This window comes from Chenopodium quinoa, unplaced genomic scaffold (genome assembly GCF_001683475.1).
Source record: "Chenopodium quinoa cultivar QQ74 unplaced genomic scaffold, ASM168347v1, whole genome shotgun sequence".
NCBI lineage: Eukaryota > Viridiplantae > Streptophyta > Magnoliopsida > Caryophyllales > Amaranthaceae > Chenopodium > Chenopodium quinoa.
In genome coordinates, this window is record NW_018743503.1 from 3,416,200 (window position 1) to 3,427,419 (window position 11,220).

Consider the following 11,220-nt stretch of genomic DNA (forward strand, 5'->3'; position numbering starts at 1 on the left):
TGAAGTAGGGTAGGAAATTATACCAACTAGAGTATGAAAATACTCTAAATTTCTTCCAAAACTACTCAAACTCGCTCCTCCTTCTTCAAGCTTTCACCATTGATGTTGTTCTTGCCTTGGAGAATTGTGGGTTTTTGAATTTTCGCTCAAATTTGTGGTTTTTAAAGAGAGAATTGGATGTAGATTAAGGATTTGTGAATTTTGTGTGAAGATTTTGAAAGATTGATGACGATTTTAAAGAGAGAAGGTGAAGAGAAATGGGGTTTTTAGAGTGAGAAAGTATATGGAAGGAGGAGAGAGAGTAAGAAATGGAGAATGAAAGGTGAGGAATGAGGGAAAAAGGGTAAAAAGAGATGAGAAAAGCCCCCCCCTTTTTTTTACCGGATCTAGCAAGAGCGGGCGTGCAGTGATGTTGGAGCGCCCACTCCAATTCTTGAATGTGAATCTCATTTAGCTTCCCAGAACGGAGCGGGCTTGCAGGTCACCAGGAGCGCCCGCTCCAAAATTGATTTTCGCGATGGCATTTGCAGGAGCGGGAGTGCAGATATCTTGGAGCGCCCGCTCCTCCTTTACAACTTGATTTTGATTTTGCTGCCCAGATTGGAGCGGGCGTGTAGAGGCCAAGGAACGGCCGCTCCAAAATTAAATTTTGCTACGACTTTTGGTTGGAGCGGCCGCGCTGGTTGTGTGGAGCGCCCGCTCCTTTTGTTGCATTTTCCACTGATTTTTTTACCCCATAATGGAGCGGGCATGAAGTCATGTTGGAGCGCTCGCTCCAAATCTTTAGAGATATTCTGATCCAATTCCTCAATAATGGAGCGGGCGTGCAGCTCACCAGGAGCGCTCGCTCTAACACTTGGAGAAGTTCTTGATTTGTTTCTTCAAAACCAGGAGCGGGCGAGCTGACCTGTTGGAGCGCCCGCTCCATTCTTTGACTTTAGGTTTTGACTTAGCTGAGAAGTTGGAGCGGGCATGCATGTGTCATGGAGCGCCCGCTCCTTCAGGTACCTGAAGATACTGATTTTGTTGTAGAATTTAAGAGCGGGCGTACAGTGTACAAGGAGCGCCTCTCCTTCCTCATTTGAGGGTTCCTGTTTCTGAGTTTGGCTAGGAGCGGGCGTGCAATGAGGTAGGAGCGCCCGCTCCTAGCTGTTGACAACTTTTCTGTTTTTGTTTTCTTTGCTTCTTTTTTCTCTAAATACCTACTTAAAAACCACAAGAACACATCTTTAACCAAATGTTAGCAAAATCAGTTTAAACATGCTCATCTTCTCCATTTTTCCACTCAATTAATTCTTTTATTCTCTCTCTCTCCTTTTTTTTCTTTTTCTTTTTATACTCGGGTTGCCTCCCAGAAGCGCTTCTTTAACGTCAATAGCTTGACGACCCCCACACTCAGGAGGTAAGACTACATTGTAACAACTCAATCAACCCAACATGAGCACCCCCATAGTAAAGCTTAAGGCGATGCCCATTGACCTTAAATGATCTCAACCCATCTTAATTTGAAATTTCAACGGCTCCATGCGGGAACACTTCTTTGACAACAAAAGGACCACTCCACCTTGACAAAAGTTTCCTAGGAAACAATTTCATTCGTGAGTTGTAGAGAAGTACCTTTTCGCCTACAAGAAATGTTTTATTTTCAATCTTTCGATCATGCCATTCCTTTGAGTGAGCCTTGTAAATGCTAGGACACTCATAAGCTTCCAATCGAAGTTCTTCAAGCTCATGTAGATTAAGCCATCTTTGTTCTCTCGCACTAGCCAAATTGAAATTAATCTTCTTAATGGCCCGCCGAGTTCGGTGTTCTAGTTCCACCGGAAGATGACAAGATTTTCCATAAAAAAGTCGATATGGAGTTGTGCCTATTGGGCTCTTGAATGTCGTTCTATATTCCCAAAGAGCATCATCAAGTTTTTCCGACCAATCTTTCCTACTTCTTGCAACCGTCTTCTCAAGGATTAACTTGATTTGACGATTGGAAACTTCCACTTGTCCGCTAGTTTGTGGATGGTAGGTTAGACCGAACCTTTGATGAACTCCATGTTTTCTCAACATCTTTTGGAAGGCACTATGCACAAAGTGTGAACCGTTATCACTTACCACCGCTCTAGGAATCCCAAATATTGGAAATATGACTTTTTTGAACAATTTCATTACTACCTTGTGGTCATTAGTTGGGTAGGCAATGGCTTCAACCCATTTTGAGACATTGTCAACCGCAACAAGGATGTAATAATTCCCATGAGTGGAAGGGAATGGTCACATAAAGTCTATATCCCATACATCAAATACCTCTAACTCAAGAATTGGTTGTTGAGGCATCTCATTTCGCTTGGATATGTTGCTGGTTCATTGACAACGGTCACAAGTCTTCACAAAGCCCATGCATCTTTAAAGATGTGAGGCCACCATAAACCGCTTTGTAAGATTTTCAAGGATGTTTTGTTGGTTCCCATGTGGCCTCCACAAGGGTGTCGGAATGGCACATTTTTAACACATTTTGCACCTCTTCATCCGAGACACACTTTCGGAGCAAACATCTACTCCTCTCTTGTAAAGAATGGGGTCATCCCACACATAATGTTTTGCTTGTCTTTTAAGTTTCTTCCTTTGATTCTTGGAGAAATCTAGAGGAAACTCCCCACATGCCAAGTAAATCACCAAGTCGGCGAACCAAGGAAGCTCTTTCTCATTTAAAACAAAAAACATATCATCTTTTAATTCATTACAAATGGGTACCTCATCATCACTTGCATGCACTTTCTCCAAACGGGAGAGATGATCCGCCACTACATTCTCGGCCCCTTTCTTATCACGGATTTCAACATCAAATTGTTAAAGTGAAAGGACCCAACGAAAAAGACGAGGCTTGGACTCTTTCTTTGCCACTAGATACTTAATAGCCGCATGATTGGTGTAACACAATAGTTTTGGAAACAATGAGGTAGTTCCAAAACTTCTCAAAAGCATGTACTACAGCAAGAAATTCTTTCTCCGTTGTTGTGTAGTTGCGTTGAGCTTCATTCAAGGTCTTAGACATGTAATAGATGACATGAAGCTTCTTTTCAATTCTTTGTCCCAAACACCTTCAATTGCAACATCGCTAGCATTACACATGAGTTCGAACGACAAATCCCATCTTGGTCCTTGCACAATTGGAGAGGTGATCAAAGCCTCCTTTAATTTGTTGAAAGCATCAAGACACTTTTTATCAAAAATAAAGTTGGACTCCTTTTGAAGAAGAGCATTAAGAGGTCTAGCAATGAGGGAGAAATATTTGATAAATCTCCTATAGAACTCGGCATGCCCCAAAAAGGATCTCACTCCTCTCACATTGATTGGTGGTGGCAATTTCTCGATCACTTCAACCTTTGCCTATCAACTTTGATCCCTTTGCTTGAAATCTTGTTATGAAGGACAATTCCTTCTTCTACCATGAAGTGGAATTTCTCCCAATTTAGAACCAAATTGACCTTCTCACATCTTGCCAAACAATCTTCAAATGAGAGCCCTTCAACCGAGAAATCATCCATGAATACTTCCATCTTGGCCTCAAGCATATCTCCAAAGATACTCATCATACACCTTTGAAAGGTTGTCGATGCATTGCAAAGTCTGAAAGACATCCTCTTATATGCAAAAGTACCATATGGACAAGTAAAAGTTGTCTTCTCTTGGTCATCCGGGTTTATGGGGATTTGAAATAAACCAGAATAACCATCTAGAAAAAAATAATACTTGTGCCTCGTTAGTTTTTCAAGCATTTGGTCAATAAAAGGGAGGGGAAAATGATCCTTGTTGGTAGATGCATTAGACGTCTATAATCTATACACATCCTCTAACCGTCATCGTCCTAGTTGGAATTCACCATTCTCATTCTCAATTACGATTATTTCCCCCTTTTTAGGGACCACATGAACGGGAGAAACCCATCTAGAACTCAAAATGGGGAAGATGATGCCCGCATCAAGGAGTTTGGTGATTTCTTTCTTCACCATGTCCCCCATTTGAGGATTGAGTTTCTCTTAGCACCCTCCTCAAGTATTATGTGGTGCACACATAAAGCGAGACTAATACCTTTAAGGTTGTCAATGGTATAGCCTAAAGCACCTTGGTGGTTTCTCAATACACCACATAACATTTGAGTTTGACACTCATTCAAAGAGGAAATCACAATTACCGAATAAGTTCAGTTAGGACCTAAGAACACATACCTTAGGTGTGATGGTAGAGGTTTGAGTTCTACCATTGGAACACCCTTACCTTCTCTTGTTGTAGCTATTTCCAATGCATCATGGTTTGTGATTCCAATACAAACTTGCTCAATGCTTCCCTCCGTACTTCCTTCAAGCCTTTCTTCATACAATGCCATCTCCTTGCTTTGTTCCCCTATCTTTTCTTTGTTCAATAAAACATTCTCAAGGGCATCGTTAGAAGTGAGCAAGTGCTCATGCATAGATATCACAATAGAATCAATAGTATTAATCATCATGCAATTCTCCAAAGTTGAACATGGATATTTCATACTTTCATTCAAATCAAATTCTATTACCTCATCTTCTTCTTTAAGTGTTATTTTAGCACTTTTAACATCAATTCACTAGTAGAAAAAATGAAATAGGCACCGCACAATCCGCACCAATTTTTTAAAACCGGTGCGAAAAAAAATAGGCGGGATTGGGAAAGTTTTCGCACCGGTTCCAATCAAACCGGTGCGAAAAGTTTGTTTTCCCCACCGGTTCAAACCGAACCGGTGCGAAAAACAAACTTTCCCCACCGGTTCAAACCGAACCGGTGCCAAAACTCTTGCTAAATATAAATAATAAACCCGGTCTCTTTCTTTCTCTTTCATTTCCTCATCTACCTCTCTCTCTCTCTCCTCAAAAACCCACCATCACCGAAAAGTTAACCAGTCCAAGCAACCAGTCCACCACCATCGCCTCTCTCTCCTCAGAAACCCACCATCGCATTTTTCTTCGATCTCCTTCTCCGCCACTGCGCCGCAAGCGTTTTCATCGATGGCTATGTTTTTCAGAAACAATTTAAATTCAATATCTGCAATTTTGTCGTCCTTCTCATCGCTGCTCATGTCATAGTTTTGGTACCACCAATCGCACTCTTCTTCTTCATCTTCTTCGTTTCAATTTTCTCTCTCTTACTTTTGTTGATATTTCTGTTTCAGGTGTACTGGATTTTCAGAGTTGCAACTGAGAAGCAGCAACAATTCCTGGAAGATCCAGAAAACACTGATTTTTCCTCCTTCTGAATTGTATGTTCCGCCGCTAACCCTAATTTTTAGTTTAATTTTGTTTGATATTTGTTGATCATTATTGAAGATTTCTTGTGTACTGTGTGTGTTAGTGTGTGATTGCTGTGATTTTATTTTTGTTTCTTTGAGATGTACTGGTACAACTGTACAAGGATGCGTCACTCTGTTTTGGTTTTGATTTTGTTTTTTTTTTGTTCTCAATTTGGATCTTCGTTGCGATTGATGAAGTTGATTTTGTTGTTGTTGTTATAGGGTTGTCGAATCTGGTTGTGTTATTCATGTGTTATTAGATTGATTGTTAATGGATTTACTCGTGAATTTGTTCTATGTTTGAGTGATTTTTGCCAATTGAGGTTAATTGGAAGAAATGAAGGGTTTTCTGGTTTCGTGGATGCAGTGGTGGGTGTGGTGGTTGTGGTGTGTGTTGTGTAGAGCTTGTGTGTTGTGGTGCTTCTGCTTGCTTGTTGTCGCTGTGGGGATTAATTGTTTCCAGGGGGGGAGGGTGGGGGGATGTGTTTCTTGGATTATTGTGTATGTTCTTGCTGTTGGGATTAATTGTTTCAGGGTCATTTTTTTGGCTTAATTTTAGGGATATTGTAGGATTTATAGTGCCAAGAACCGTAAAATGATGAATTGTGGTGGTGGAATTGATTTCAATTGTTTAATTGAGCTTGTTTCGAGGAAAAAGATTTTTATGGGTCAATTATGGGTTTACCAGAAGTTACAGGAGTGAATTAAAGGCGTTTCGTGTCGATAAGCTGTGAAATTCAGCCTTTTAGTTGATTGTTTAGGAATAGTTGTTACTCAAACATTTGTTTGATGTTGATCATCGATGGTCTCATGGATTTGACTGCCTATCAGTTTTGGAAAACCATGATAAAGACTCTCTTTCAGATATAAAAATGAAGAGTTTATGTTGAAATTCTGACAATCTAGTACGAGTACACTTTTTGATAATTGTAATGGACTGGTGGGAGTATGTTGGTGTTTCATTATTGGAAAAATTGTTAAGGGATGCGAATGCTTTATTGCGTTGTGCATGTATTCTGGGGTCTTCGATTTTATTTACACATGCCTTGACTTGACTTATTATTATAAAACAACTCACTATCCAAATGAAACACTCTATGTGCGGTTCCTTTCAATTGGAGCCTGCCACTCAAGCAGTGCTACTCCTATTAAGCCTAACATGTTCTTCAAAAAGGTTTACCTGACATGCAATATTGAAATTTGATTGTGATTTTAGTATAATGTTATAGTGATTTGAGTATTTAGCTGAAGCTTGAAGTTGATTGGTGAGTGTTAGAAATCCACCAATTGTATTTTTCATGAAACAAATATTTTGTTGGCTGTTTGATAATCTTTGAACTGCAAACAGTGGTGTCTCTGTATTAAGTTGCAGTTGTAGCTTCTAGGCTTGACAAATATGAGAATTCAAACTTCAACTATAAGCCATGTGAATTTTGTATTAGACTTCTTCCATCCCTAAATAATAGACCACATTCTACTCTTGGATTGTAATAAACTATATAGGTTTAGTTTAAAAACTTATTAATTATCCATATGATAAAACTAAGTATGTGGCATAATAATGGTTTAAAAACTTACAAAAAGAAGGATCGCCATGGTAATAGAACCCAATTCCTTAAAATTGACCTTCAATCTAATATGGCCTATTATATAGGGACGTATAAGGAATACCTGTTAATATACCTTTTAAGCCTATAAGGTTTATCTTGTTGATTTTGGAAGATAGGAGGATTCTAGTGGTAGAGATGAAATTTGAGTGTAGTGTTTCCTACTTCTGTGATGCAAAAGGAGTGATGCTGTAATGACAAAGTGGTTGACATCATGATTTAAACTAATGATGCGCATTGATGCAGTGGCTATTACGCAAAAAATGGTCTATTGTGTATCAGCTACTTTGAATTCATATATGGATATTACTTGGTTCTACACTTATGAAATTATGTGGAATATGCAGAATAAAGAGACACTACTGCAGTTGTTGAATGCTAAACTCTGTAGAATGATTTTTTAATTCATTTGGCATTCTTTGATTCTTAACTATTATGAGCTAGATTCAATTATTCTTTCTAAATATAATACCATTAATAATTGCTACTGACTATAGTTATCAGTTCTTACCCTTTTTTGTCTTTTTTTTTTTGTTTTGTTTGGGGGGGGGGGGGGGGGTTATAAACACCCTTATATGCCTCTTCTCATGCCCCTAAGTTGAAAGGAGAAAGAAGAAAGAAACTCAAAAGTAACATTGAATTGTTCACGTTATCATTCTTAAATCTAGGTCTTTGTGCTAAGTTCCTTGTAGATTGATAACCATTTTTTTTATTATTTATAATCCCTGTTCCCTTGTAGATTCTATTTATAGTGCCGCCTATTTCTTATGTAACATGCTGAACTTCCTATTGCTTGCGTAATTACATAGCTGAAGATATGAAAAGTTCTTCATTTATCGTCTGGTGATCTATTGTTTTGTGACCTCAAACAATTTTCCGTTGTTTTACATGAATGATTAAGTTTGATTTATTGTTTGGTATGTGCTTTGGTGAAGGTTCTTCTTTTGCACAAGATTATTGTTATCGTGATATTCCCCTACCTAAAAAAGATAAGAACCATAGACAATGTTAGTTGCTAGGAACTATGTGTAGATCTTCGATGATGAACCTTTTGCTTGCCCTCATGTAGATGACTGACCCTTACAGGGCGTTTTATTTTTTTTTAATAATCAAATGAAAAGGACTATTCTATGTAATATTTGAGTAGCTGTTCATAAAGAGAAATCTGTCTACTCAGTACTTCAGATGCTCAAAACTTGATACTAGAGATAGTTGTGGCTCTGTAATCTTTCTTTTTGTTTCCTTTCCTTTATTTAAATATCTACTTTCCAATGTTCATAGCTTTGTAATTTTTTTACCATCAATTGTTTTAATGTGATAAGAGTGATAATAATGGAAGCCTCTTCCAACATTGAGCAGTGAGCACTTGTTCGAGTTATGCCACAATGGTGACATGAATTAAACAAGCTGATTAGATGTCTGGTAGCTGCTAATTTGACTATGTTATTTTGAGAACAAGAATTTTTTTCTGAACTTTTCTTAATGTAGGCAATTTGCTCAACGTTTGAGGGTTCAGAAGCTTCAGTACATAGCTGAGCTGGAAAATAATGTACAGGCATTACAGGCAAGTTTTTATTTAGTAATTTACCAAATCGATCATTTTTTCCCTTCTCTTGTGCAATTATGGGAAAGGAAATGATAGGTCAAAGGCCATTGGTTTTATATTTTCTTGTCTAATTTTACAGGAAGAGGGGTCTGAAGTTTCAGCAGAGCTTGAGTTTCTCAATCAACAGAATCTAATCCTAAGCATGGAGAATAAAGCTCTTAAGCAACGTTTGGAAAGCTTGCCCAGGAGAAGCTCATCAAATACCGTAAGTGTTGTCAACTATTTTGAAGATACATAAGCTCTCTTTTGTAATATGGTGATGTCAAGGATGTGGACACTAGGACTCTAGATTGCGATTGTCTGACAAGCTGCTTCAGCTAGGCCATCTTTATGTTAACCTAGTCTTGTCTCTGTTTTCTGGTGATGCTTGATTGTCTGGAAAGCAGCCAGAAGCTTGATGCTTGGATACTAGGAAAATCCTCTTATTACTTTTTTTTAATAAATCACTCATTGGAGTGGGGGTGAATTATTCTTTGAATTAGTGGGTCCTTGGGGTCACAGTGATAACGACATGCTGAATGATTTCATTGGACTTGTATCAGTTATGGGAGATATTTTAGCTACTATGATAGTAGAAAATCAAATGCATGATGTGTATAGTGTGCCAAATTGCCAACCCCTTTCACATATTGTGGTCAAACCATCCAAGATGCTACCATTTGATGTCACATTATACATTTCTATGAGGCTTGTCTACTGGTATAGAGGAGTTTGATAAATTCATGAATGTTGAATCTTGCTTTGATATCTTATGATAAGATCTTTCATGCTGATACTGCTAAATTTTTGAAATCCCATTCATCACTTCGACTCTTTCCCTGGTGAATTTATAAAAAAGAAATATAGTACAGACTTTACTGAAAAGTGTTGCCCTCATAATAAAGAACTTGCTGTTTTGAGATTATGTGTCATATCTTGCTAATAGCTGCTATGTATCTTTGTATGACTTTGTAAAATTTGAAGTTTCTCTGGAGCTCCCTGTTATCCGTTTTCTTTGTTGTGCCATGTAATTGCTTATTGCTGTTATCAATGAGAATTAAGTTAAATAGTGCTAAGAAAGTTCATGTTGGTTTCAGTGGAGCATGAAGTTTCGGAAAGAGAAATAGGCTGTCTTTGGGCTTTGTACCAACAGCAGCAGCAGCAGCCACACCAGCCACTTCAGCGACCTTCATCTAGCCACAGACGTACAAATAGCAGAGATCTTGATTCGCAGTTTGCAAATCTCAATTTAAAGCATAAGGAGTGTAGTTCAGGGCCTGACTCCTTCAGTGGTCCAGTTGGTATTTGAACCTTGGGATTGTCAGAGGAATTTGTATGTGCTTTGTGTCCTTCAATCACTGATGCCAACCTTGGGATTGTCTTTTTATTATTTTTTTTTCAGTTTTTTAAAGTGTAATATTACAAGTTATTGAAGAAAATATATGCGTTTTATGTATATTATGATTATATATAAGTATTTGGTACAATTTAAGTGAAAAAAATGCAAAAAAAAAAAAAAAATAATAATTATTTTTTTGGGGCATTTTTGGCACCTGTTTTGGACCAGAACCAGTGCTAAAAGGTTTTTTTTTATTGGCCACTTTCTGCATCGGTTCAAAGCAAGAACCAGTGCTAAAAGTTTTTTTTAAAATATTATTGGGGACTTTTCGCACCGGTTTTGAACCGATGCGAAAAGTCTTGGGATTTGGCATCCCTCAAATCAGAACCGGTTCAAACCGGTGCGAAATGGGGGTTTTGAACCGGTGCTGTTTAGCAATTTTCGCCTAGTGATTAAAGCACCCGAAGTAGCAAGAAAAGGTCTACCAAGAATTATGGGAATGTTAGCATCTTCATCCTTCTCTAGTACTACAAAGTCGACCGGAATGACAAAATTTTCCCACCCTTAGAGGAACATCCTCTACCTTAGCCTTTGGAAATTTAATCGATCGATCGGCCAATTGTAGGGTAATGTTAGTAGGTAGAAGTTCCCCTATTTCAAGTCTTTGATAAACCGAATATGGCATAAGGCTAACACTAGCCCCAAGACCACACAAGGCATTATCAATTTGCATCTTATATATAGCACTAGGGATAGAAAAGTTACCGAGATCTTTCAACTTTTGTGGCATCTTGTTCATGATAATAGCACTATAATTCTCGGTGAGATTCACCGTTTCCACCAAATTACACTTTCTCCTTCCACTCAAAATATCTTTTAGAAACCTAGCATAGTTAGGCATTTTCTTGATAGCATCGGTAAAAGGGATTGAAAGGTGAAGTTGTTTTAATGTTTCAAGAAATTTTCCAAATTGCACATCTAATTTGTCTCTCACAAATTTATGGGGATATGGAAGTCTTTGCAATTGTTTGGTTTCTCTTTCTTTTTCTTTCTCTTTCTCGTTAGCTTTCTCTTCTTCATGCACAAAATCACTCTCAAATGGAGGCTCACTCATGCTCACTTTCTCATGGTTTTTCTTGGGGACACTCTCTTCCAACACCTTTCCACTCCTTTTGCTATGGCATTGACGGGTCTCTTTGGATCTATCCCTTGGGGTGGAAGTCTGGAAGTGCTAGACCCTTCCTTTAAAGCATTGGCCAATTAAGAAATTTGTGTTTCAAGCATTTTATTATGAGTCATTACCTCACTAAATTTCTTGTCACTAGTGGCCATGAAAGTGTTGAACATCTTAGTTTGACTTTCTATCATTTCCTCTAAATTAGGT

At 38.2% G+C, this 11,220-nt stretch overlaps 1 pseudogene; it reads left to right on the forward strand.

The window, feature by feature from the left end:
- The first annotated feature begins 5,177 nt into the window (after window positions 1–5,177).
- LOC110739485 lies at window positions 5,178–9,931 on the forward strand (annotated as a pseudogene).
- The last annotated feature ends 1,289 nt before the right edge of the window (window positions 9,932–11,220 follow it).